Here is a 27,559-nt window from a genome sequence, read left to right on the forward strand (position 1 = left end):
AGTTAATGGAGTCAAGGGGGGTACGGTACAATACAGGTACCCCGGTTTTACTTTTAGAGGTCAGTTGTTATGGCGATTTTTAATCGCGGCGCGGGCAAACAGACTGTTCCAGTACGGCGCACGGGGTACGGCAGCGGCGACGGAGACGCGACGGCATGCAACGAGCTGGTCCAAGAGACGGCGGGTCCGGTCAATAATAACCCCACCGCCGTGGCGTCACGTACGCGCCCGCCGCTGCCGGCTGCCGGCTGCCGCCGTGGCCCGCGTCACGAGCAAATGGGACGCCCGGGAGCCGCGCTGCCGCGGCAGCAGCAGCGTACGGTACTGTGGAGTGGAGCTAGCGCGCAGTGGCAGACTGGCAGGCATCGTCCGGTGGCTGGCTGGCTGGTCCCGACTCCGGAGGAGAGTAGGGCTGCCCCGATGGGGATAGATGGCCCTACTGAATAATTGCCGATTAAGGGGAAAGTTTTAGGTGATCAAAGCAGTGTTTTTAAAAAAGGTGATGAAGGATGTAGCTCAAGCCGTGCAACATCCGTGCACTGGTGCAGTGCCGCATTGGTGCCTCTACCGACAGTGGTTTCTGTCGGTTAATGTATCTGCCTTCTGCTTTTCTTGTCCAACCAACATGCTCGCCATGTAGCCACGTTACGTACCCATCGTGCTCGAGTGTGGTTTTGAGCTTATCATAAGCCGCTTATGGCTGGCCACGGGCTTTCCTGTGTCAGAGTGACAGGAAGGTCTCACGCTTTTTGGGTTGTACTACTTGCAAGAGTGCTCGTATATATGTACTCTACGTAGAGTAGTGCTACGTCAAACTGTGTCAACTGCATGGACACGGGGTTGCGTGAGAGCAGCACGTTCATTTGTAGTGTAGGTGTAGTCTCTTTTGCCATGTGATCGACCAACGGCGACGAGCACTTGCCTCCGTCGGCTTTGCGCTTTTTGGTGCGTTGCGGCATCGCCTTCGGTCTGTTAGCGAGGGGAGTTGGGGTTACTTGACGAAGAATCAAGGCATCTCGGCACATCGGAGACCAAACCAGCCCTCGGCCCTGCTGATAACTGCCCACCATCTACTCCTAATCCGCAAGCGGCAAGGAGTCTTTCAGCTCCTGCGCATGCGGTGCGGCGTAATTGTCCTCCATACATGAATTTCAGTTCCTGCCAAAATATGAAATCAGCTTTTTATCCGGTGAGTGCTATATCACCACTCAGCAAATAAGCTGCTTTTTCACGATATAAATGATTAGTGCCCCCATCGCCTTTATTGTTCGATCTTTTGGTCCATAGCATTGCTGTTGTTGGGATGTTGCACACCCCAATAAAGATCTACTACTACTATTATTATATTCGCTTTCCCAAGGATGAAAAAGACTAATGTAGTAATGTACTGTTCTACTTTGTGGTTATAGTTTAGAGCACACACAACACACCGTTTAGAACCGTCTCTGTGTCGCACATCTTGCAAAAAGACCTGGCTAGGAATAGGGCGAGGCCGTGCTCCAAGGCCAAATCGATGATGCCCCTCCCATTGTGCTGTGAGTTGTCATTGATGTGCTTGATCCGATGCTTCGTGCGTCGAGTCATGGTCAGGCGCGGAAGGAGAAGGCCCGCGACAAGTTCAAAAGTTTCCCTCCTTGGAGTAGTACAACCGCCGCTCTCATAGCGAGTCCAACACGTGAGGCATCAACGGCCGCACAAAGCCGCAAGCTCCATCATCGTCATCCCGATGAACAATGGCGGCAAGTTGTACCAGTCTATGGCCATGACCACCGTGCCCATAGCGGAGCCCAAGGTTGTCCTGTAGCTGGTGTTGTCGACCGCGACACCCTAAAATCTGTCGTTGTCGTCCGTGCCCATGGCTCCCGCTGCAAGAACCAATCTTTTCGACTATGCACAATGATGTCATGGACATGCATAGTGGTGGCAGGAGCTGCCAACACGCCCGTCGGAGTAGGGGCGGATCCAGCATGGGTGCACAAGCCCCCCTACCCAGCTGGATTCCATGGAGTGAAGAGATAGGAAAGTAAAAAAGAGAATAGGGGAGGAAATGAAGAAGAGGGGTTGAAGCAAGAAGAAGAGACATGGAGCACCCCTAAACATTAACTATGCATCCACCCCTTTGCCGGAATGTCTGTAGTGTTGTTCTGAGTTTGTTGTTCTTGGTTGCATGGTAGGTGTTGGAGAAAATTTCCATGAAGTTTTCTAGAAGATTTATTTTCGGAGATGCGTGCTTGATGTATGGAGTCCAATTGTAAATAATCATGTCTATATGTAAATATTAAATAATTTGCAAAGAGTTAGACATACAGTCAGTCCAATCGTATGAGTTGTCAGTGTGTTAAATTCTAATAACTTGCAAATAATCTTTGTGCGTTGTGCAAGCCCTTATGCAACTTTGTTTGCCCCATTTGTTGTACTTCCTCTGTCCCCAAATAAATCAATTCCTAGAATCTGTGTCAAAACTTTATAGATATGAGTAACAACGTATATGACATAAAATGATCACCTTTTGAAAATATATTTTACCGAAAATGTAATGGTACTAATTTGATAACATAAATATTAATGTTTTATTCTAGAAAGTCAATCAAAGTTTTAAAAATTTGACTTAAAATAACTCTAAGAATCTATTTATTTAGGGACAAAGAGATTACTTCAGAAAACCAACCACAATAATGGGGGCGTAGAGTACTCAACAACAAAAGAATACGACTTTTTTGGTGCACATGACTCATATTTTCACGTAGAACAAAAGAAAGGCGAAAAAGAAGTAAAGTCAAAGCGGTGGGCGTGGATTTTTGGAATCTTTCATCGTTGGGGCTGGCGTGTAGCAAGAAGCAGTCATGCAGAGGCAGGCAGTGGAAGTAGTTCCTGCCAGCCCAACGGTCACTTTTCCAACCGGCACCTGGTGGGTCCTACCAACCTTTTCTGCTGGCTGCTGAGCTTGGAGTACTCTCTCTCCCTCGATCTTAATTTCTTATTATTTTCTGCATTTCATATTCTCGTGATTGTTATTTGGAAAACGATGGTTCACCGACAATAATCCTCGCTTTGACAAATTCTGACGATCCGCCGTTGGCAGGGTAGGTGCAGAGAATGGATTCGGAAATGTTCGTGTACAATAGCACGAGGACAGACAAAAGACAGAATGGGGCTGTCAGGGATTTGTTTAAGCGGTTATGTCAGGCCATTCTGCAAGGCATTTTGTTTACAACGCAAGATATTTTATATTCTTATGATTGGTATTAGAGTTTTTGACACATCAAATATTTTTTTCATTTTTTAATGGAAGAAGTACCAAGTACTACATCCGTCTTAGAAATGTTGCAAATTCAATGTTTGACCAAAGCCAAACTAACTTAAATTTGACTAAGTTTACGTAAAACATATTAAAATTCATGTGGAGCAATTTTTCCTAAAAGAGCTCCGACACTAGCTCCTCGTATGGAGCAGTTTCTCTAGTAGAGTTGAAGCCATTTTTGAAAAACATTTGATAGTTCTATAATAATTTGTCTTGGGTTTATATGAGCAGCCAGAAAAAAAAAACACTTTTCAGCTCCAACTCTTCCAAGCTCATTGCAAATAACCTTTTTTTAGATGGTCATTTGGTAGAGTTCCTTACTAGGAGCCATGAGAAGCCACAACTGAAGCCCTGCCAATCGAAGCCTAAGTATGCCTAAGTATTACTCTAGAGTTACTTTTTTTTAGGGGACGGGGAATAATAACAGTACTAACAATATCTCTAGCTGCATCAGCAGCTCATCAATTGTACATAAAGAAGTTCTAATTTACAGTTGTTTAGAAAATCTATTGCACAAGCACATCTGGATGAGTTATTTTAAAGAACCTGAGAATTGAGAGGACGTAGGACAGCCGTCACGGAAAAAGCTAGGAATTATGAAAGGAATTAGTTCAAGCGGGAGCCTTTTGTCGCACAGGCAACTGTTGCACTAAATAGAATGGAAAATCAGCTCATGGCATATGACTTTTGTGATTTTTTTTGCGACGAAAGAAGAATTATATTAAATAATAGCTGGGTACATCAACACGTTACAAACACTCTAGAATATACTACATGTAACTAGAAACATATTTTCATCTAAAATGTACTCACGCTGTGAATAGATCCAAATCTCAACACGAAACCTGTTTGGCGCTTCGTATGGATAACTACATAGACAAACACTCGGCAACAGACCTGGGAACAAATGCCCAACAAACGACGGCCAACATCCCTACAGGCGGAGTTGAAAAACTTCTTCTTTCTTATGTCTTCCTTCTTCTTTCTTCCACCGAAGATTGAGGAAATGCATTATTCAGTTTTAGTAGGAGTTTTGTACGGAATTCTGTAACTGAGGCTTGGATCGGTAAAAAAAGTGGAAACCAGAATTTCAAGATAGGTAGTACTAATACTCCAACGGACTTTCTCTAATAAAATCATTACTGATATTGTAGGTATATCCTCTAACCTAGCACATACTCCTATATACATTGTATTTTCTCAAAAGACATATTATTACTGCAACCCGTAGCGGCGTAGCTGTAGGATTGAACCAGGTCCGAGGCCGAGGTGCACGTTTGAGAGCGGAAACCATTGGTGTGTGCGCGTAGCATCGTCGATAGGCAAGGCATTGAAGCCATGTCTGAGCAGGCAGATAATTTATGGCCCTCCACCTCTACACCGCATAAATGAAACGAAATGAATCGAAGAATTCGCCAGCGCACCAAACGTTCATGGTTCAAAATGATGCCGCTTGGATCCCAAAATCCCCTGAGAAAGGACCGCGCCGCCGCTGCTCCCGGGCGAGATGAAGTTCCTCCCCCATGGCGCCCCTTTCTAGCTCCTGATGTCCATGGCCGCCATCCTTGCCTTTCACACTCGGCCTGCCCGTGTGGTTGAGGCCGAGATCCTTCATCGTTTTGGTTCAACGATCAATGGTGATCCAACGTCCAAAGCTAAGGCTTTCTTCCTTGTTCTTTTAGTGGGTCATTGTAAATTTTGTTTATCTGTTCACCTGGTAGAACATCTTCTACAAGCTGTTCTTGGAGGTTTCCCCAAAGCTTTTCAAGTTGTGCAATTAGCTGACAGACTTTTCAGATTCTTAGTGACCTAGTCCCAACTCCAAATCTTTATTGCTCCAGACCATGGGCCTTTAATTTAGCTATGCACTAAATGCTTGTCCCCGGCCCACTTCAGGCCTATATGCAACGGCATTGTGCGCTGCCGGAGATGCCTCCGCCTTGGACATGTTTCTGGTTTCTGTAGACTCGTGCCTCGATCGCCGTGCCCTTCCTATAATTTGAGCGGTGTTTCGATTTCTAGAGATCATCATGCTAATAAGTCTCTAAATAGTGGACTAAATGGACAGCAGGCCCCGAGATTATTTCCATCTTTCCCTGAATACATTAAATTTTTGGCTGGCCTCTCATCTATCCCCTCACCGGTCACCATTCCTTAGCGTCAGCCTTGGAAGCTCACTGCTCCTGAGTTCATCGACGACGAGCCCACATCATCGTCCCAGGTGCCGACAGCCACCTCGGCGCCATCATCATCGATTATCTGCTCATCCTTCGGTGAGTATGCCACTAAGTTTCTTGGTATTCGTCATCTTCCTTCCTCTACTCATGTGGCTTGGACTCTGAAAACCCCAATTGCTGCTACAGTTAACTCTGAGCCTCCTGCGATGGCGTACCACTTTGTCGATCCAGCTCCATTCATGCCAACTTGGGGCCAGAGGGTGATGGTCCTGGGTCGCCCTGCCATGCATAGAGTGGTTACTGGTAGATTGTAGAGGCGCAACAATGACCTTGTCATTGCCTTCATCCATCTTCTATCGCCTGATCAGATGAACTTTGATGACATCCGTGAGACTCGAGTACAATTTCTGAATGTGCAGATGTAGATGTCATATCAGTCTATCCAACCCTATCCTTTTGGTTATGCTTATGTCACTTTCAGTCATATGTAGCATTAGGGACTTTTTGATTAATAGTGGTCCTCACCAAGTTGGTAATTTTCACATTTCCTTTATTCCACATGATCGTTCTTGGAATAACAGAACCACTGTGTACACCTATGAAGTTTGGTTGATGATGATTAGTCTAAATCTTGATCTGTGGTCCTACTCTTTGATTGACAAGGCAGTTTCTTAGTTTGGAAAACTCATAGTGTGGGAAGAGGATCATAATCATCAGGCAAGAGCCTTGATCAAGGCTAGAGTGATATGCTTAGATGTTGTTCCTTGGTTTCTAAATTTCTCTTAAGGAGAAGAACCAGAATCAGATAGCTGGACGGTTCAGTGTGAGATCATTCTCACAAGAATGCTTGGTGTTGTTCCTCAGGATGAAGACTTCTCTCTAGATGATCTTGATGATGTGGACCCCAATAATTTTGAATTCTTCAGTTTTGGCTAGCCTGGTCAAGGCCCACCACCCTCAAATGGCCCCAATGGCCCTTTTGGACAATTTCAGGCTGATTTGGGAAATCCTGCTTGGGCTCCCTGGGATAACCCAAATACAACCCAACAACTTGGTCAAGGATAGCCTACAGCCCAACAAGGTATTATGCCAACCTCGAAGAAAGCACCTCCCTTAATTCCACTTCATCCTATGAATGGGAATGATAATGATCAACCACATGATGCTGCTGCTGATGGTTTAGCATTGCTAGTTGAGGAAGTCATCCAAATAACCAAGAATTAGTTTACCTGCCCCTAGTGGCTAAAGAACATGTGCTGGCAATGGATGATGAAACTGATACTAATTCAGAAGGATTTCCACAAGTTTAGCTACCAATTCCTCTAGTTGAGATTATACCTTTTCCTGACTTAGAATGAGAATATTCAGTTGGGTTTTGTGCAAATGCAGGATTCCTGGCCCCAGCACCCTGCTTTTGGTCCTTGCCCCGGAGCAATTAGACAATGGGTAAATCACTTTTCTGGTCCTTCTACCAGCTCCACTACAGTTCTAATACCTGATGCTTAGATGAATTTTTTCTCCTTTCTTTTGTTGCAGTCTCCTACTTTTGACTGGGCAAAAAATTTTCTCCAATCCAAGGCTTGGTCCTTCCTAGGTTCTGAATTTTCTACCACAAATGGTAATTTTACTCTTTTCTCACTTCCTTCTTCATGTCCATATGCTGTTCTCTCTACATGTTCAAACTTTGAGCCTGCACCTGTTATTGTTTTAGAACCAATGGATGATGAGCATGACATGAACATAGGAGACATTGCAGACAAGAACACTAAAGGGCCTGTCACTCCCAAGAATAAAGGCAAGGGCAAGATGAAGGCTCCACTTTCTGAAGCTGATGTGAGAAGAAGCCTAAGACTAAAGAAGATCAACAAGGGCTTCAAATCCTCTTCTAGCAAGGATAAAAGCTATCTTGGCTGCTCATCCAAGCCACCAACTATCTCTCCCAAGGTGATCAGAAACTTGGGAGTTACATTATGTGATATCAACCCAGAAGACCTTTCACCAACAAAGCTGAATGTCAAACCTGTGAAAGAAGAAAAGAACAGTGAGCAAGAAACAAACTGTGAGCAATACACATGCTACCTCTTCATCAGGTCAAAGTTCCAAGAAGGCTACCTCATCTCCAGGACAAGGCTCCAAGCCTAGAGATGCAAATCAAGCTTCTTCCTCTTTTGGACAAAGCTCCAACAATGGAGTTGCTGACCCTAATATCTAGTTATATAGGGCTTTGCTTCTTTTGATCTTTTAGCCTTATCAATGTCAACAAGAACCTGGTCTATCCTTAGTTGGAATGTAAGGGGGATTAACTCTGACAAAAAATGATGCTATCAGAGATCGTGTAATAAATAGTAACTGTGATATAGTTTGCCTGCAGGAGACTAAGAAACAATCTTTTGATCTTATGTTCATTAAAAAATCTGCCCTGCTATTTTTTATGCTTTTGAGTTTATTCCTTCTATTGGTGCTTCTGAGGGATCCATTATCATCTAGAAGTTCTGTCTTTTTTAGGCAACAAGATTTTTTAGAATAGCTATTGCCTCTCTGTTTAATTTTCATCTAATCATAATAATGATTCTTGGGTTTGATCTAATATTTATGCTCCTTGCACTGCACCTGGAAAGAGAGAATTTTTACAGTGGTTTAAAAACATACAAATGTCACATACTATGAATTGGTTGCTGGTAGGTGACTTTAATCTATACAGAAGCCCTGAAGATAGGAACAAACCTGAGGGTGGCCATCTTGAAATGTACTTGTTCAATGAAGCCATTAGTGCTCTTGGCTTAGTTGAGTTACCTCTCAAAGGAAGAAGATTTACTTGGAGTAATAAGTAGCCATCACCTCTTTTGGAAAGATTGGATTGGTTCTTTACCTCTGCTATTTGGAATGTTTCTTATCCAAACACATTTGCTTCCTCTTTGGTTAATGAAACTTCTGACCATGTTCCTTGTATCATCTCTATTTCTACTGTCATTCCCAAAAAGAGCATTTTCAGGTTTAAGAATTATTGGATGGAGCATCAAGATTTCTTGCCTTTGGTTCAGTAGGCTTGGTCTACCCCAACCCATGAAAATGATGCAGCTAAGATTATCACATCTAAATTCAAAAATCTAAGAAGAGTCCTGAAGGAATGGCAAAGGAATTTATCTAGTCTCAAAATTGCTATTCAGAATGTAAAATTGGTGCTCACCTTTTTTCTCTACTTAGAAGAATTCAGAGACTTAACTATCCCTAAATGGAATTTCAAAAATATTCTTGAACAAAAACTATCTTCTTTGCTCAGACAGCAACATATATACTAAAATGGAGAGGACCTATGAAATGAATTACCCTGGGTGATGCTAGCACCAATTTTTTTCATGCTAATGCCTCCATCAAGTTCAGAAGAAACTTGATCACTACTTTAAAAAATTCAGAAGGAGTCATTGTTACTGAACATAATGCTAAAGCAGATTTGATATGGGGTTCATTCAAAGACAGATTGGGGGTTTCTTCCTTCCAAGGTATGAACTTTGATTTACCTACTTTGATACATCATGATCTAGATCTGTCCTTTCTGGTTAATCCTTTTTTCTAAAGAAGGAATTGATGCTGTGGTTAAACATTTGCCATCCGATAAAGCACCAGGGCCAGATAGGTTTAATACTAATTTTTTAAAGAAATGTTGGCCTATAATTTGTAATGAATTCTATCAGTTTTGTTCAGGTTTCTACAATGGCAATGTCTGTCTTTAGAGCCTAAATGGGTCACATATTACCCTCATTCCAAAACATGACAATGCTGTCAGAGTTTCAGACTTTAGACTAATCTCACTCCTTAACACTTCCATCAAGGTGCTAACCAAAATCTTAGCAAATAGACTCCAATTTACAATGCCTAGGCTGATTCATAAAAATTAGTATGGTTTTATTAAAGCTAGGTCAATTCAGGACTGCTTAGCTTGGTCTTTGGAATATTTGCATTTCTATAACTAGACAAGGAATGAGATCATTATCCTTAAATTAGATTTTGAAAAAGCCTTTGATAAAGTGGAACATGAGCTCATGATCCAAATAATGGAAAACAAAGGCTTGCCTGCCAGGTGGATCATGTGGATGAAATTGATTTTTCAATCTGGTACGTCTACTGCATTGCTCAATGACATACCTGGAAAAGTTTTTCATTGTAAACGTGGTGTTAGGCAAGGGGACCCCTTGTCACCACTTTTATTTGTTCTGGCAGCTAATTTCCTCCAAACAATTTTGAATGCAGCAAAACAACAAGGAATTCTATCTTTACTAGTGAATTTACCTCATGATCAAGATTTCCCAATACTACAATATGCAGATGACACCCTTATTTTTATGCAAGGTGATGCAAGGCAACTCTTCTTTTTGAAAGCCATCCTTAACACCTTTGCAGAATCCACAGGTCTGAAAGTTAACTATTCTAAGTCCATGATGGTCCCAGTGAATGTGTCTAAACAAAGACTACAACATTTGGCAAACACCTTTGGTTGCTCTACTGGTTCTCTACCATTTACATATCTTGGTTTACCCCTAAGTCTTACCAAACCAACTGTGGCTGATTTTTGGCCTTTAGTATCTAAGTGTGAAATAAGGCTTGTCAATATATCATCTTTCTTAAGCCAGGCAAGTAGATTGCAAATGACAAATGTTGTGCTGAGTGCATTACCAACCTATACAATGTGCACCTACCTCTTGCCAAAGATTGTGATAAAGCAAATTGATAAATATAGAAAGCATTGCTTGTGGATAGGGTCTGGCATTAACTCCAAAAAAAACCTCCAAAAGCAGCCTAGAAGCTTGTTTTTAACACAAAAGAAAATGGTGGTTTAGGAGTTGACCTTTATACTCAATGAGCGTTTGCTGCTTTAACATCTGCATAAATTTTTCAATAAGTGTGATATCCCATGGGTTCATCTAGTTTGGAATTCTTATTATACTGGTGTAAACTTTACAATTCAAAATAGAAGAAGGGGATCCTTCTGGTGGAAAGATGTCCTTAAACCGCTCAACTCTTTCAAAGGCATGGCTTCTGTAACAATTGGTGATGGATTCACTTGTCTTTTCTGGTCAGATACCTAGCATGGTGATTCTTTTAGTGCTCAATGGCCTCACCTTTTCTCTTATGCTAAAGAAGAACACATCCTAGTAAAGGATTTCATGGCTGCAGAAGATAAGTCTGACTTTTTTCACATCCCCCTCTCAGTGGAAGCTCATGCTGAATTTTAGCTTTTACGTTCTGAATTAGAAGACTTCCATTTGAACTAGCTCAAGGATAAATGGTCTTATATATGGGTTCCTTTAATTTTGCATCAAGTAAAGCTTATAAACAATTGTTGGACTCTATTCTAGTCCCACCCATATATAATTGGTTGTGGAACTCAAGCTATCTACCAAAGAGAAAGATGTTTTTTAGCTAGTCAGCAAAGATCGTTTGAGTACCCGTGGACTTCTGAAAAGGAGAAATATGGAACTTGAAAGTTACAACTATATGCTTTGCCATCTAGATATAGAGCAATCCTTAAATCATCTATTTCTTGAGTGTCCTTTTGCTCTGTCTTGCTGGAATATGCTGGGTTTGGCCCATTTGATTCAAGATAATCTAATTGATTCAGTCTTCTTGTTTAGAACCTAAATTCATAAACCATTCTTCATGGAAATTATTATTGTAATGTTTTGGGCTATCTGGACTGCTCAGAACGATGCAATCTTCACAAACCAGCAACATTCTTTGCAATCATGCAAGCAAGTCTTCAAGTAGGAATTAACTCAAGTTAAACTTCAAGCTAAAGAAGATTTAAGTTTACAGATTCAGTTATGGGTAGACAACTTTGTGTAATCCTACTTATTTTCTTTGTTACTTTCTTTATTTCTTGAGCTTTTGTACCGGACATTCTCTGTACTTAAATTTTAATAAAATGCCAGTAGGGGGCGACCCCCTCCTGTTACACTAAAAAAACATTCACGGTTCACCAGCGGTCTACACTACAGTGCAGCGAACCCACGCGGCCGCTCTGTAGACTGCACAGCGGGAGTCCGCAGGCACAGGTTGCCTCGGCTCCACACCTCCCACTCCCATTCCATAGCGTGCAGGTGATCTGTTCCCAAACCAATGTTTATGGAGTATATTTTAGAGAGAGAAAAAGCGTTAATTTACGTCTCCAGTCCAGCATCTTCCTTCTCCGGGCACGTTAATAGCTAATCATCTGAGCAGATACGATCTGATTAGACTAGAAACAAGCCACAATCCCTATAGTTGGCCAACGGGCCGGCCCGGCCCGGCCCGGCACGGGCCCAGGCCAAGCACGGTCCGTAGGTCGTCGTGTCGGCATGGCACGCCGTGCCTCCCGTGCCGTGCCCCTCCGGGCGTCGTGCCTGGCCTTCGGCCCAAGCACGGCCCTACGGGCCAAAATTCATGTCGTGCTGGCCCAGGAAGCACGACCAGAACTACGGGCCGGGCCAGCCCAAAGCCTGATGATCTTTAGTCACCTCAAAATTCTTCTCATCCAACAGTTAGCATCGATTCATTCATTCAAATTTCAAAATCTCAACTCACAAGTCAAGAACTTCTAAGTCACAAACTATAAAAATGATCACAGATTCACAAACTGTCAAACTCATCACAAATTCTTCTCAAATTCTAACTTCTAAGTCAAGAACTAAGCAAACCTCCAAAATTCTTCTCATTCTCATCCAACAGACCAACACTCAGCCACAAACTGATCACACACAGTCAAGAACTTAGCAAACTCCAAATGACCAAATCCAAGCCAACAAAACAAAAGTCACCAAGGAGATAAGATAAATGAGCTGTTTGTGCAATGCCGCCTCCTTAAAAACCTTTCTAGGTAAAACTCACCCTTGTGAGAAACTCTAGAAAGGGAAAAAAGTGCAGCATAGCTCTTAATAACTCTTCCATCATTGTTTAAAGGTTCCAAGTCACACTTGTCAGTCACAGCTGGCAGATACAAAATGGAGAATTGGAGATAACAAATTAAGTGATTAACCAGCCCTAGTCCTAGATTTACCAGCCCCAAATGAACCAGCCCCAGATGAACCAGCCCCAGCCCTAGATGAACCAGCACCAGCAGTACCAGCAGTCACATATGCATCATCATCGAGGTATAGATTCTTGAAGGAGTCCTCTAGATCTTGGTTGTCAACAGTATGTTGTAATCTGCTCTCTCCCAACTTTCAATCCTTTATGCAGGCCAGCATCTCCACCGTTTCAGGCAACAGGTGGCATCGCCGCTCTTCGATTATCCTTCCTGTCAAGCTAAAACATGATTCCAAAGAGACAATAGAAATATAAACATACATAATATCTCTAGCCATTATAGATAGGTTAGTTTGTGGTCATGCCACCATAGAAGTAAATCAAAATCATCCTCATATGCAGTAACATTGTCACTATCTAGATAAACTAAGAGCTTATTAGCAGTAGAAGCAGATAGAGTGGGGGCATAGGCAGGAGAAGAACCAACAACAGATCCAGGGCCTCCAAATATTCTTCCCTATGCCTGTTTTCTCTTACCTGTATGGCTTGCAGGCTGTGTAACCCTTTGACTCCTAGCTGCACCAAACTTTCTCTCATATTTGTTAAATAACTTGTAAATTTCAGTTTTCACATTATCATAATATGAAGAATAATCACAAGCAGTGCTCTCTTTTAGTAATTCTAGGACTCTAAATAAACCTCTCATCTTAGCTTTAGGATCAAGAATGAATGCAAATGAATATAACAGAGGTATATACTGCCGATATTTAAGGAATTTAATCTTCATAGGATATACAACAGCAATTAGATTTTGATCTTTTTCACTTGCATGTAAATGAGAAGCAATTTATAGCAGATGGTGCAGGATAAGTAGACTAGTTGGATAGTAAACACCAGAAAGAACAACAGTGAAGTCATAAAATAGTTCCAGAAACTCTAATATCTTTTTAGCTATATACCAATGCCTTATAGACAACAATTCAGAGCCATAATTGGAATTAATGAACACAGAAAAAACATGCTTATATGGAACCAAGTGTTTAAGCATAAGATATGTAGCATTCCATCTAATATCCATATCTAATCCAAACTTTCTAGGTCTAACACCCTGAGCAGTACAATGTTCTTAAACATAGCAATTCTTTGATTAGAGGAATTTAAGAAGTTAATAGCAGTTCTAAAATCTTCTGTGTAAGGTTTGAACCTCTTTAAACCAGATTTTATAATCAGATTAATGATATGACAAGCACAACGTTGATGCACAAGATTGTACTTACGCTTAGAAGGATCAACAGACTCAGGTGTAGGATCAGGACCCAAATAACCAACAAACATAGGTGTCAAAGTTTCTATAGTCTTAGCATTAGAAGAAGCATTGTCTAGAGTTATAGAGAAAACCTTATCAATGAGACCAAACTCCTCAACCACACAAGCAACTCTTTTAGCAATATTTTCACTAGTATGTTTCACCTTAATCAACCTAAGCCCAATAATCTTTTTCTGTAACTCCTAGTTAGCACTAACAAAATGAGCAATAACACTAATATAATCCTCCTTAGCATTACCAGACCATATGTCTGATGTTAGAGCAACAGAGGAAGCAGCAGACAACATAGAATTCTTAAGCATATTACGACATTCAGTAAACAGATTACTCAGATCTCTAGTGGTAGTCTGTCTAGATACTTTAACAAACCTAGGGTTATGAGCACGGACAATGTAATTCTCCTAGGCCTCTGTCTCACCAATACCTAACGGTAAATCAAGCCTAGCACTCAAGCGACACAATTCTTACCTAGCAACATCAGGTTTATAGTCCTAGTTATGCATAGAACGATCAGCATTATAAGCAAGCCTAGACTGAACCCTAGCAGCTTGATCAGTTTTCTGCCTACAAGATTTCTGGTGCCTCTTCAAGTGCCCAGTGCTAGCATTAGATCTAGCAGACAAAATATGCTTACACATTTTACAGATAGCTTTAGTGCAGATTTTCCTACCATTCATAGTCTTATAGATCTCATCAAAATCAGCCCACACAGTAGATTTACGCTTACAAACAACAGTTCCAGAAGAGGTACCAATACCAACAACAGATGGAGTTGAGCTGTTGGAGCAAACCAGGGTCCCAGTCGCTGTCGCTCCTTCACCACTGCCGCTTCCAGACCGAACAAGGCAGCAGTGTCCTCTTAGGTGTCGTCGTCGTCCTCAGGTGCCAGGCCTACCGCGATGAGATCGTCGTTGCTGGTGAGCGGCCAGACGATCTCGTCATCAGCACCAGCCATGGCGCCCTCGACCATGGAGGGCTCTCCAGCACCATTCCTTAATGGTGCGCAGGGCCGCCTTGGTCGCTCTATGCTATAGCTAGAGGACGACGCATCGGCTATCGACCTGCGTAAAGACACGGAGGAGGAGGAAAATAGTACATCAGAATAGATCATAAACCATTCATCAATGGAAGAAGAGGAGGGTTAGGGTTAGGGTTAGGGATGTACCTATGCAACTAGAGCCCGGTGCCGGAGAAGACGAGGGCCACCCAGAGAAGACAACACACCGGTTAGAAGGACGGCGAGCGACGGAGGAGGGGCAGACGGGACATGAACTCACATAGTCACCGAGATCTAGAGGGGAGATAGGGATAGGGAGAAGGGAGAGGCGGAGAGGGAGTAGGGACGGGATCAGGTAGGAGGAGTAGGGAGCTACTCGCTGGTGGCAGGCTGATCGTCGAGGTCACCTCACCGGAGTCGGGGAGGACAAAGCCAAGAGCGAGACTGCGAGGTGATAGGCGAGCAAGTGAAATGAGCTAGGGTTTCGGATGTGAGACGCCGCTGCCGCGGCGTGAGTTTTTATATGAGGAGGGGCTGAGGGGGGAGGCGGGGACGCCACGTGCTGGGCCGCGCAGCGCGTTGGGCCGAGGCCACGGGGAGGCTAGGTAGGAGTGGAGTGAGGAGGGGGAGGGGGTGGCCGGGCCGCTGCCGGGCCGGCTGACTCAGGCCGGGCCGGGCCGTGCCACCCCATGGGCCTGAGCAGTGGCCCAAGCATGGCCTGCTGCCTCGGGCCAGGCCTGCCCAAGCCCGCATGTCACCGGGCCATGCCGTGCTCGTGTCGGGCTAAAAAAGCGAGCTTCGTGCCATGCCGTCATGCCTCGGGCTACATGGACAACTATAAAGGTCCCAAATAAAGTTGCCAAAAAGATGGCCGGCCATGGTGTCCAACCCACCCTCCTTACCACACCGCCCGCCATGTTGTCGTCGCGCTGCCAAGGCCGGCAACCGCAGGCCGCGGCAGTGGTAGTGGCGCGAGCTCGATGCGCTCGTGCGCGCGGCTCGCCACTACTCCGATCGAACAGACGTGCGCCACCGCCATGATGTCTCTGACTCTAGCCATCTAAGCATGCAGGCATGCATGGCCACGACATCGGTGCGTGATAGCTGACACGGCGCTGCCTGCCATGGACGGGGCACGTGCTCCACCTGCTCTGCTCAGCATCAGCTTCAACAGTGTGGCGGGCAGCGCTCGCTGATCGCATCGGGTGACCCGGCCTGCCCCCCATGATCATTCACGCCTACTCCTCCTACTGCGCGCCGCTCGTACGTTAGTGCAACGTGCGAGGCGACAGTCAACTCAAGTATGCCGGACTGCTTTCCTTTTCCAGACCTCACCTGAGCCCGGGCCCCCTAGGCGTGGTGGCGTGCTGGCTGAGTGGCTGTGGGGATATGACCCCCGGTATCCACAAGATAAGACATGGGTCGCACCATCAGAGGTGGCCTAGCCTACAAGATCAAGGCATGCACGGCGCTGCTCGGCGTGCACCGCAAGACATTGTATAGTACCAAATAGGATACTTACCTTATAACCCTGCTCCTCCAGACTATATAAGGAGAGACAGGGGTCCCCTAGTGGACAGATCTATCTACTACATCTCAATACAATACACCAAAGACACAGGACGTAGGGTATTACGTCGATCAGACGGCCCGAACCTATCTAAATCGTTGTCTCTCGCCCAGTGTCACCATCCGGTTCCTGATCACGCGCACCTCCACCGATAAATCTATCATTGCGGGATACCCCTCGGTGGATTGCCGAGCATCTTTTATCGACAGTTGGCGCTCCAGGTAGGGGTGTGCGATTGATCCATGGCGAGCCAGATGGACCTCAAATCAACAGCGCGTTCTCGTCATCAGTCTCGTGGAGATCCATGCCGGTCCATGACGACGATTCATCGCTGGCTACACCAGCCCCCGCGATAGCAGATCTGATCTCGGAACCACCTCCGAGGTCGTCTTCACCAGCAACTCACCACCCGCCAGGTGCTCGCTGTCAACGCCGACCAGATAGCGCCACACGCCACCGACCAGACTTTCTGTCTAAAGCTAAGTCACGCTTTAATATTTTTCTAAATATTCTCCAATCTTCGTATATCACCATAATGTTTCTCCGAACTGTTTTCTCCATATTTGCTCTTCAATTGATTTTCCGAACCCTTGAACAGTCACGTTGATGCTCGGACGTCTCCAGAGACGGCCCTGTCTCTGACTCCTCCCTACACGAGCTACGGGCTCCGCGCTCTACGTTATAGGTGGTCGGTAGCGGCTCCTTGATCACGCCTGTTCCTCCTATACGTGCACGAGCTCCGCGCTCTGCGTTATGGTTAATGGGCTAGCCAGGGCTAGAGACTCAGCTACACACTAACTGTTCGGACGGTTTATATTAAACATAAATATATTTTCACGCTAACTAATCGCCAAACTGCATACGCTATTTCATCGCCATTGCTGATTTTTCTCCAGAGTTCATTTATTTTTACATCATGTACTACCCGTTCTATATGTTTGTATTATAGGATCATCGCCTAGGTGATCGGACCACCTGGTGCTCGAACTTCTCCACCGATCAACTGTTCGGACCGCTTGGTTCTTAGACTCCATCACCGACCAGTTGATCGAACTGTTCATCGGTCGCTTATACTCAATGCTCACTTTGCCGCCGACCAGTTGACCAGACTGTTCGTCGCTCATGCTTTATCGCTAGCTATGCCGGTTACACCTTGACGCACGGATACTTCATGCTCGAGGACTAAGTCGGCACACTTCACCGCACGGACGTCGTCAGCTACGTCGGTGCTCGGACCTCGCCGCCTACGTCGGGGACTCCTCGGTGCTCGGACATCGCCAGCGACGCCGGGGACTCCTCGCTCATCGGTGCTCGGTCATCGCCAGCGACGCCGGGGACTCCTCGCTCATCGGTGCTCGGACATCGCCAGCGACGCTGGGGACTCCTCGCTCCTCGGTGCTCGGACATCCCAGCGACACCGGGGACTCCTCGCTCCTCGGTGCTCGATCATCGCCAGCGACGCCGGGGACTCCTCGCTCCTCGATGCTCGGACCTCGCCGCCTACGCCGAGGACTCCTCGGTGCTCGAACATCGCCAGCTTCGTCGGTGACTCCTCGGTGCTCAGACATCGCCGCCTACGCCGGGGACTCCTCGGTGCTCGGTCATCGCCGACGACGCCGATGACTCCTCGCTGCTCGGTGCTCGGACATCGCCAGTTTCGCCGGAGACTCCTCGATGCTCGGACATCGTCGCCCACGTCGGAGACTCCTCGGTGCTCGGTCATCACTGACGATGCCGGGGACTCCTCGCTCCTTGGTGCTCGGTCATCGCTAGTGACGTCGGGAACTCCTCGCTCCTCGGTGCTCGGACATCGCCAGCGACGCCGGGGACTCCTCGCTCTTCGGTGCTCGGACATCGCCAGCGACGCCGGGGACTTCCTTGCTACTCGAATCTTGCTACGTCTCGTCGGTGTGCTATCAAGCTGCTCCATGCTATTCGGATCAGGGTGTTGATCTTGGGCAGCACGTCTGAGATCTTGATACGTGCATGTCAGACGACGTCGGCAAGCTTTCAAACTTCTTTTTCTTTGACCCTGCTACAAGATTCATTCTTTATCTTCCAGCAGGCTCGGGGACTAAGTGGGCACTCTTCACCTTGCGATGAATGTGCTTGTTCTTATCTCGAGGCTACGCCCGGGGACTGGCTGCCTGCTCGGCTGGTCTTTTACTTTCTGACTCTGGCACCACATGACTACGTCACCTACTGTCAGGCTCGAAGACTAGCTATGGGGGTATGGCCCCCGGTATCCACAAGACAAGACATGAGCTGCACCATCAGAGGTGGCCCAGCCCACAAGATCAAAACGTGCACGGCGCTGCTCGGCGTGCACCGCAAGACATTGTATATTATCAAATAGGATACTTACCTTGTAACTCTACTCCTCCAGACTATATAAGGAGAGACAGAGGTCCTCTAGTGGACAGATCTGTCTACTATATCTCAATACAATACACCAAAGACATAGGACGTAGGGTATTACGTTGATCAGACGGCCCGAGCCTGTCTAAATCGCTGTCTCTGCGCCTTGTGTCACCATTCGGTTCCTGATCACACGCACCTCCACTAATAAATCTACCATCGCAGGATACTCCTCGGTGGACTGCCGAGCATCTTTTATGGACAGTGGCTGTGGACTGGAGTACTGCACTGGACGGAAGTCAAGATGCGACGTAGTGGATCGTTTGTTTCTCCAAATCTCCGAAAAGAAATGCGGGTTCCTCCGATCCGGACATTTCACATCCACAACGAAAGAAAGTCAATGCAAGCAGAGAGGAAATTTACAGTGGCAGTATTGCAGTGAAAGCACTGAGCAGCGAAGCGTGCCAGGCTGCCAACCACATATTTATGATCTCTTTCACCAAAGGATTGGCCAAAGGAAAAGAGTATAGCAAGCAAACGCGCAGGCCCCCACGGTTCTTTCGCGAAAGTCGACGGTGAACCGCATCGATTGCTCCTTTTCACGCCTCAGAGCTCAGATCGATCAGAAGGTGACATGTTACTGTTGCTTTCGCCTTTGTTATGCTGGTAATCAATCTTGCCGCTGAATTTTCACGCTTTTTTTTCCCTCTCGCTGGAAAGCGTCATGCATATGCTTTCTGCCAACGTCGTCGTCGGTCGTAGCACTAGCATTAGTGGCTTACCAGTAGGACGTTGGTATCACGGTTGGCTAACCTCAGATGGCTGGCTGGGAAGCATGAGCTACCGGCCGGGCCTGCTCTCACCGACGATCTGCTTCAGTTCGTGCTTGTGGATGCATGGGAATGTAGCTTGAGAGAGCAATCAAGACACATACTGTAAAAAGTTTGCACACCCTTTCTTTTCTTTTTATAATGTTCTTGTGCTTTATGCAGAGCTGCAGTTGGTCTGCCTAGCACTAGCTTGCCGCCAAGGAACGAAACCGCTCACGCGCGCTGTCACGCGTAGCAAGCTTGCGGCTGGAGTTTTGCATGGTTCCATTCCAAGCAGAGAGAGCGAGAGAGCGAGAGAGAGAGAGAGAGAGAGAGAGAGAGAGAGAGAGAGAGCAGGAAAGGCGAGGTCGAGAGATCTGAGAGGATCGATCTGTGCTTGCAGCTTGCTCAGTCGGCACCATGTGCCACTTGCTCGTGGTGGTGGTTTTCAGGCTTTCAGCTCACCCGGCCCCCTGTCTGTCGGAGAAGAGAACATTGCACTGCAGTGTTCCGGGACCGGTTAAAACTGCAGAACGAAACTTCCTCTCTGTCTGAAAACCTACGGAGAGGAACAAAATGGTGGGCTGGTGGCAATGCATGATGGGTAACCTGCCGTTGCTGAAACCTTATGTTTAAATGCTTCCAGATTGTAAAGGTGAATGGTGGTTGGAGTTAGTGTACCGTGTACATTCTGAACGTAAGTTCTCTGTACTTTTACGAATTGGCTGAGAAGGTTAAAATTGGAGCACAGGGAGGGTAGCCACCTTTATTGAAGTCCAAGTACTAACAACACGAATCGATCCTTCCTAACTTCCTTCTGCCAGGATCAAAAGGTCAAATTAAATTGGAGCACAAGAAGAGAGTAGCTAGCTGATTGAAATTCAGTCCTAACAACAACAGTAAAACCAATCCTCGCTAAGTTCGTATGCATCGCTTTAGCTGCGAGGACACTAGGAAAGGTATGCCTGCGTGTGGCGTGTGAATGAGCAGCGGCAGTAGTCAAGAAGCTGTGTGCTGGAACAGTAGTAGCACAGAAAATGGCGTGTCGTGGTAGATGGCACTCTTTGTTAAAGAGAGGAATTTAGAGTTGTGTCGTGCAGTGATGAGCTGGTGGTGCAGGAGACTGGGCTTACAAGGTATGGCAGGCGCAGGAAAAGAGTGTATGGATTCTTGTGAGCCGTCGCGGTTGCAATGTTCCCATTTTCCCAACAAGGGTAGGATGTTCATGGCAAGATGGCGATTGCACTTAACACTGGCGATGCTTTGAAAATGAAGTTTCTAGAAGCTGTTCCGTGAGAGGACAATGTGCCATACTGTCATCGCCCATGGACGCAACCAGGAGCGTGCGCAAGAACAGCAGCTCCGGTGATCCGGTCGCTGCAAGTCTCGCGAGAAACGCTAAGCACAGAGACCGGCTGATCGAGACTAGGCCGCTGAATTCAACATGGTCGGTTAGGTGCGGCGTCGCGGGCAGTCAGGGCTCTCTCTCTCGTAGGAATCCGCGCCGTCTGTTTCACTTTCGTCAGATTTGAGACGCAACACGGAAGAACGGTGCACTGGATGGGGGTGGCGATCAGGGGATTTTGGAGAAGTATAATAGCAGGCTGTAAGCTGACTAAATGCTGAGGTGGAGAAGAGAGGGGAGGAGAGAGAGGGAAAGCGGGCTGTAAGCTTACAGCCGGCTTGGGCACAAGAATCAAGAAAGTCTGTGAGAGAGACGAGTGGGCCATGTATTAACTGTAAAGAGCTAACTACTGTATGAGTAGGCTGAGAAAAGGCTGCAAGGAACCTTACAACCAGCAAGCCGGCTGTATTATTAGTCTTACTCTTAGCACGTCCATAGCAGCGCGTCACTAGACACGACTTTTTGTGCGTGTGCTATGATGGTATATCGTCGTGGATGGTGTTTGTGGCAGGGTCGGGATCTAGTAGACAGTGACGGCAGTTGTCAGGGACCACAAATCCACAATGATACTACGAAGCAAACATAAAAAAAAGATATATAACATTTTAGAGGAAAGCGTGCCAATTAGAACCATTTAGGCCCATTTCAGTCCAAGGCCCAATATAAATGTGGCTGTTTCCAGGCCGAGGCCCGTATTCTCGTTTGCTGGGTCAAACTTCGTAGGTCCTCTCCGCGGCCCACAGACAAGGACACGGTGTTGACTGTCTCGAGTGTGTTGACATTGCCAAGGCGGACGGGCCGAGGCTTCCGAACTCCGATCCCTCTCCCAACGCCGGAGGGAGGAGATGGCCGTGCCGGCGCCGGCGAAGGTGGCGCGCTTGCTCGCGGCCTCTGCGGCGGTGCTCGTGCTGCTGTGGTGTGTCCATTTCCGCGGTGGGCTCTCCCTCGGCTCCCCCACCAACAAGGGCCTCATCTTCAACGTAAGACTCTTTTCTCTGCCATTTCTTCCCGTGGAGATAGGCAGGTAGCATTCGATCCCATTGCGGTAGAGGTCCCCGGTTCCTTGGTTTGTTGGAATCTGATTGCCATGAACCTATTCCCGCGAGGCGAACGGGGATCTGCTATGGTCATACTCTTTTGGTTCAACCACCACCGCGGGGATCGACCGGTTTTAATGCCACATGGCGGTTCATGGCTGCGTCGTTGCCTTGTTAGGCTGTGCTGTGCTGTGCTGTGTTGTAGTCACTGCTTGCTTGGTTCTAGTGGCCCTGGCCTATGGCAATCTAGCATTGTAGTGTGCTCAAGTAGGTTTCAGGTGTTTGGAATGTACATGTTATGTTTCACCATTTTACCTGCTCTCTGGTTATTTGCTAGCCTAACCCGATGGAGGACATGTTTAAGTGTGACATCCAAGTGAAATGCTTACTCTGTTTCGCTTGTTATGCTAACCTGTATAATTTGATTGATTTAAATTTGCTTATATGTTTAGGAGTAATGATCTGTATATTTTTAATCTGATCAGTTTGATTAATTTGAGATCGATTGTCAGACTACAATAGGAATTTGTTAAGACTAGCAATCTGCATATATCCCTATAACTTCGGAAGTGTTCATCACCAACATGAATGTGATAGGCTGACATCTAATTTATTGTTCTTATTCAGCCATAAGGCTTTTGTTGTTGTTGTTGTTGATTCAGCCATAAGTTCTTGAATTAAGAAGTAATATATCAGGGCACACTGCGATGAGAATTGGAGCTTAAGCCCTTCAAAGTTACAACTCTACGCTAAAAAAATCTCATGGGCTTTATGAGGCCTGACAGTGTATAAATGTATATTGATTAGGATTTCCATCTGGCATTGTTAACGTTAATTTCCTTAGGTCTTTTGTTACCTACTTTTATTGAAAGCATATGATTTGTTTTAAAACCAAACTGCTGGGGGCACCAGCTTGCAGTAAAGTAACAGAGCACATAAATAAAATATAACTGGAGCTAGAAAATGTACAAAGGGGGAGCCAGCTAGTAATCTTATTATAAATAGAAGGGGCCATATATTAATTGCCAATTAATTTAGCTTGGGAAAATATATATACATTATCCATGTGTTTGGTTTGGGGACCAACTGGGTTGGTTTGGGTCCAACCCAGTTTTCTAGGTTGGGTCTAACCCATCTTGCGTTTGGATAGAGGGATGGAGCCATTCCAGTTTGTTGTTTGGTACAAGGAATTGGATGGGTTGGAATGGATGTCATTGTAAACACTGTGTGCTGCTGTTAGACATGGGACCTAGCTGTCAGCCAACCTTCCATCTTCTTCCCCCTCTCTTCCAACAGAGCACCACCGAACAACAGAGCACCGGTGCTGCCCATCCCCACGCCGCCACACAGCTCGCCTAGTGCAGGCCGGCCTCACGCCGCCGCCAGCTTGCCCGAGCCCGTGCTCTCCCGCTGTGGCCGCCACCTCCCCGAGCTCGAGCTCGCCCGCCATGGCCGCCACCTTCCCGACCTCGCGGTCACTTGCCATGGCCGCTGCTTGCCCAAGCCCGAGCTCGCCCGCCATGGCTGCCACCTCCCCGAGCACCGCCTTGGCCGCGCTGTTGCTCCGTCATGGCCCGGGGTCGCCGCACCGGCGTGCCACTGCTCGCCCAGATCCGGAGGAGTGCTGCGGCCGGGGACCGAGGCAGGGCCGGCACGGGCGCCACCGCGACTACCGGGGCTAGGGCGAGCGCTGGGGATGGTGTTGGGCCGGCGCTAGCGCCGCCGCGACCACCACGGAATCGCCGCGAGCGCCGGGGGCGTACGCGGACGCGGAGGAGACGGCGTTGAAGTGGGTTCGCTCGGTCCCCTCGTTTTCGAGGAACAAGCTGAAGCCGAATATTGAGGGAATATTCCCATCTAGGTTCAACCCATTCCACTCAATCTTCAATCCAAACAACAGATTATCTGGGTTGGACCCGGGATATCCCAGTTGAACCCGCAAACCAAACACACGGTATTAGAGTTTAGGTGAAGTATGAGGGGGGGGGGGGGCATGAATCCCGAGGTCCAAAGTGTTTTCTAGGACATTACGGAGTAAGGCCAATCCCAATGGGGAGTTTCATGGTGTTTTTTCTAAGACTGCCATGTCATATACAATGAAATGAAACATGGATAAAACATCCGCTCTAATGGAGAGTTTCATTATATGGTTTCGTAGTCATTTAATTTCATGACTCATAGTGAGTTGATAATCGTGCCAAGCCATCCCCACGAAACTCACTTCTTCTCTCTGTTCTTAAAAACATTGCCACATCATCAAAAGCGCTTATGTGGCAGCGCATTAAATGCAAATGAAACTCTGATGAAACTCCCACTGAGACTGGCCTATGGCCTATGGGAAGCTCTGATTGAGGGCCATTGCCGTAGCACTAGGGCAGTTAGAGCAGCAGTAAATTATTAGGCCGGGCTGTTTTACCTTCACAAAAAACCCGAGCTGTGGATCCGGCATTATAATTGGTCCGTTTTCTACCTTTAATACAATGGCACGCAGGGGCCATGCCCGCCCCCCCCACTCCCACCCTCCTGTCTTCGGCACTGAGCACAGCTATGATCACAACACTTTCTGTGTTCAATCACAGAATACTCCATTTCTGCAAAATGAATTATTTTGTACAGAATCTCAGGTCACGGAGTTTACGCCATTTTACTGACACTCGAGATTGCCCAAAGCAGTTACTGCCAAATGAAAAAAAAAATCCCTAGATCATTTTCTTCTCATCAATAGGAAGCCAAGAAACCAGAAATCATTCATTGACATAGGGAAAGCCTAGTTTTAATTTCAACAAAGAGGATCCTTATACGTGTATGGTGTCATGGCTTGCATTTTTTACCCTAATGAAGGATAAGGTTCTATTTAAAATGCACTAATATAATAAGCCAGATCTGTTCAGGTGCATCCTGTGCTTATGCTAATAGGATTCATCATCCTAGGGAGCGAAGGTATAGTACAAGTTCTTTTTTCTTTACTTGATGATTTTCCATCATTGGCAGTATTGAACATTTATGACCAAGCTGTTGCCATTTGTCTGCAACCATAATGAGCTACAAAATATGGCCATGGAGTCATGATGCAAACAAGATGGTTCACATGCTTCTTCGTACTGTTGCACTCTTCCTGGGTTCTGTTGGGATATATGCCGCCTTCAAGTTCCACAATGAAAGTGGAATTGATAATCTCTACAGCTTGCATTCGTGGGTTGGACTTGGAACTATCTGCCTGTATGGTATACAGGTGATGCACACAAACCCTTTTTGTTTTCGTAACATTGTGAGCTATGAGGATCATAGAAAACCTTTTGACATGTGTATGATTGACATATTGATTTATTCATGAAAATATTGCTTTTCCTCTAGGTGCAAGCCTTGCACTGCTATAGTGCTATCTGAGTATTTGTCAGAATAATTTGTTCAAACTTTGCAATGGAAATATTAAATGAGAATAAAATATATAGAGTAAAATGCACCCTGGGTACTTAAACTATTGGGGCATTACCATCTAGGTACTCGAACTGAAAAAGCTATCACCTGGGTACTTAAACTATGGGGGCATTACCATCTGGGTACTCGAACTAAAAAACCTCCTACTTGGGTACTTAAACTATTGGGCTATTACCATCTGGGTACCGTCGCCGATGACCAGGAGCGCGGGAAAATGAATTTTGATTCTTTTTCTTTTTCTGAAAATAGATGAATAGTGCTGGAATTTGTTATTTTTGTAAAAAAATAATTAGAGCTCCAAACATTCTAAAAATTTTTGTGTAGCCTCTATATGATGTACTCTACCTAGGAAAAATATGAAACTTGGAAAATGAATAGTTTTTGTATATTTAAAAATTACCTCTTTTAATTAATAAATGAACTTTCATAAATTTTATAATTAAAATAAATAAATGTCAAGGGTTTCTGCAATGAAAAGTGAGCTGAGCAGGTGAGCACAGGTAGGCCGCCTCTTTTTGACATTTATTTATTTTAATTATAAAATTTATGGAAGTTCATTTATTAATTAAAAGAGGTAATTTTTAAACATACAAAAACTATTCATTTTCCAAGTTTCATATTTTTCCTAGGTAGAGTACATCATATAGAGGCTACACAAAAATTTTTAGAATGTTTGGAGCTCTAATTATTTTTTTACAAAAATAACAAATTCCAGCACTATTCATCTAATTTCAGAAAAAAAAGAATCAAAATTCATTTTCCCGCGCTCCTGGTCACCGGCGACGGTACCCAGATGGTAATGGCCCAATAGTTTAAGTACCCAAGTGGGAGGTTTTTTAGTTCGAGTACCCAGATGGTAATGCCCCCATAGTTTAAGTACCCAGGTGGTAGCTTTTTTAGTTCGAGTACCTAGATGATAATGCCCCAATAGTTTAAGTACCTAGGGTGCATTTTACTCAAATATATATATGGCCAGCCTAACTTTTAGCATGGCAATGTAGGCTGCAAACCAAACATTTATAAATTGAACTCCTCTTTTCCTTTCAGCTGAGCTTTGTAAGCATGCAGTGTCCTGACCTCATTCACATTGGGTGGTATTTTTTGTTTGGTATAGGACAGTAATTGATTTTGCTGCTATTATTATTTTTAAGGCGTTTATTTTTATATACAAGGACCAGTTCAGAATAAACTTGAGCCTTAATGCATTGATTTCATATTTCAGTGGCTACTTGGTGTTACAACTTTCTTCTTGCCTGGTGCTTCGCCAACAATCCGGCGCAGAATGCTCCCATGGCACATTCGCGCTGGGCTTGTTGTCTACATACTGGCGCTGCTTGCTGGAGAGCTGGGGTTCCTGGAGAAGCTCACCTTCCTTCAGGCTGCCGGCCTTAGCAGGTACAGCTCGGAAGCTCTGCTGGTGAACTTCACTTCTGATCCTACTGCTTGGCGCATCTGTTGTTCTGTATGTCAACGCTCCAATGCACAACGAGCACACGCAGGGGTATTCAGCAGTGCACAAGCCCTGAACCACTGATACAGCCTCATCTATTCCAGATTTGCAGTTGGTGTATCCTTGTAAGCCCGAATTATTGAGACTTGATAACTATTCAGTTTAGTGGCGTGTAAATGTGTAATACTGTAAAATGCATTTCCCTCTTAACAATAGGAGGAATACAAAAGATCTACAGTGACCTCTTTGGGCCTCTGCCTGTTCAATTCTACCGATCTGCCAATAAAGCCTAGCGAAGAGTACACGGTGACCCGATTTGCTGAAGTTTGTCCTAAATCGGATACGAATCCCTTATGGTGATTACAAACTGAAATCTTCCATTAGCACATCCCAAACCAAATGATCCATGAGATTTTGCTACATGTGATGGGACAAGGCTCACGCCGAGATGTAGCTGAAGATGATCGCGTCCTCGACGCGCCCGGCAGAGCGTCCGGCGTCAATCTGACCTTCAATCGGGCAACGAAAATACTTGGACGCGTCCATCGGCCCGCTCACGTCGGTTCCGACGCGGTTTCCACTCCGCCTCAACCGTCTCTCTATCTCTTTACTCTGTCTCACCCATCCCATCTCCATGTGTCTCTCTCGTGTCCGTTGGCAGCAGCAGAGCCCCACGTCACCACCGTTGCTT

General features: G+C 45.8%; 1 pseudogene; it reads left to right on the plus strand.

Annotated features, from left to right (window-relative positions):
- The first annotated feature begins 21,705 nt into the window (after positions 1-21,705).
- On the plus strand, positions 21,706-27,111 carry LOC136538817 (probable ascorbate-specific transmembrane electron transporter 1; annotated as a pseudogene).
- The last annotated feature ends 448 nt before the right edge of the window (positions 27,112-27,559 follow it).

Source organism: Miscanthus floridulus, chromosome 2 (assembly GCF_019320115.1).
Source record: "Miscanthus floridulus cultivar M001 chromosome 2, ASM1932011v1, whole genome shotgun sequence".
NCBI classification, from domain to species: Eukaryota; Viridiplantae; Streptophyta; class Magnoliopsida; order Poales; family Poaceae; genus Miscanthus; species Miscanthus floridulus.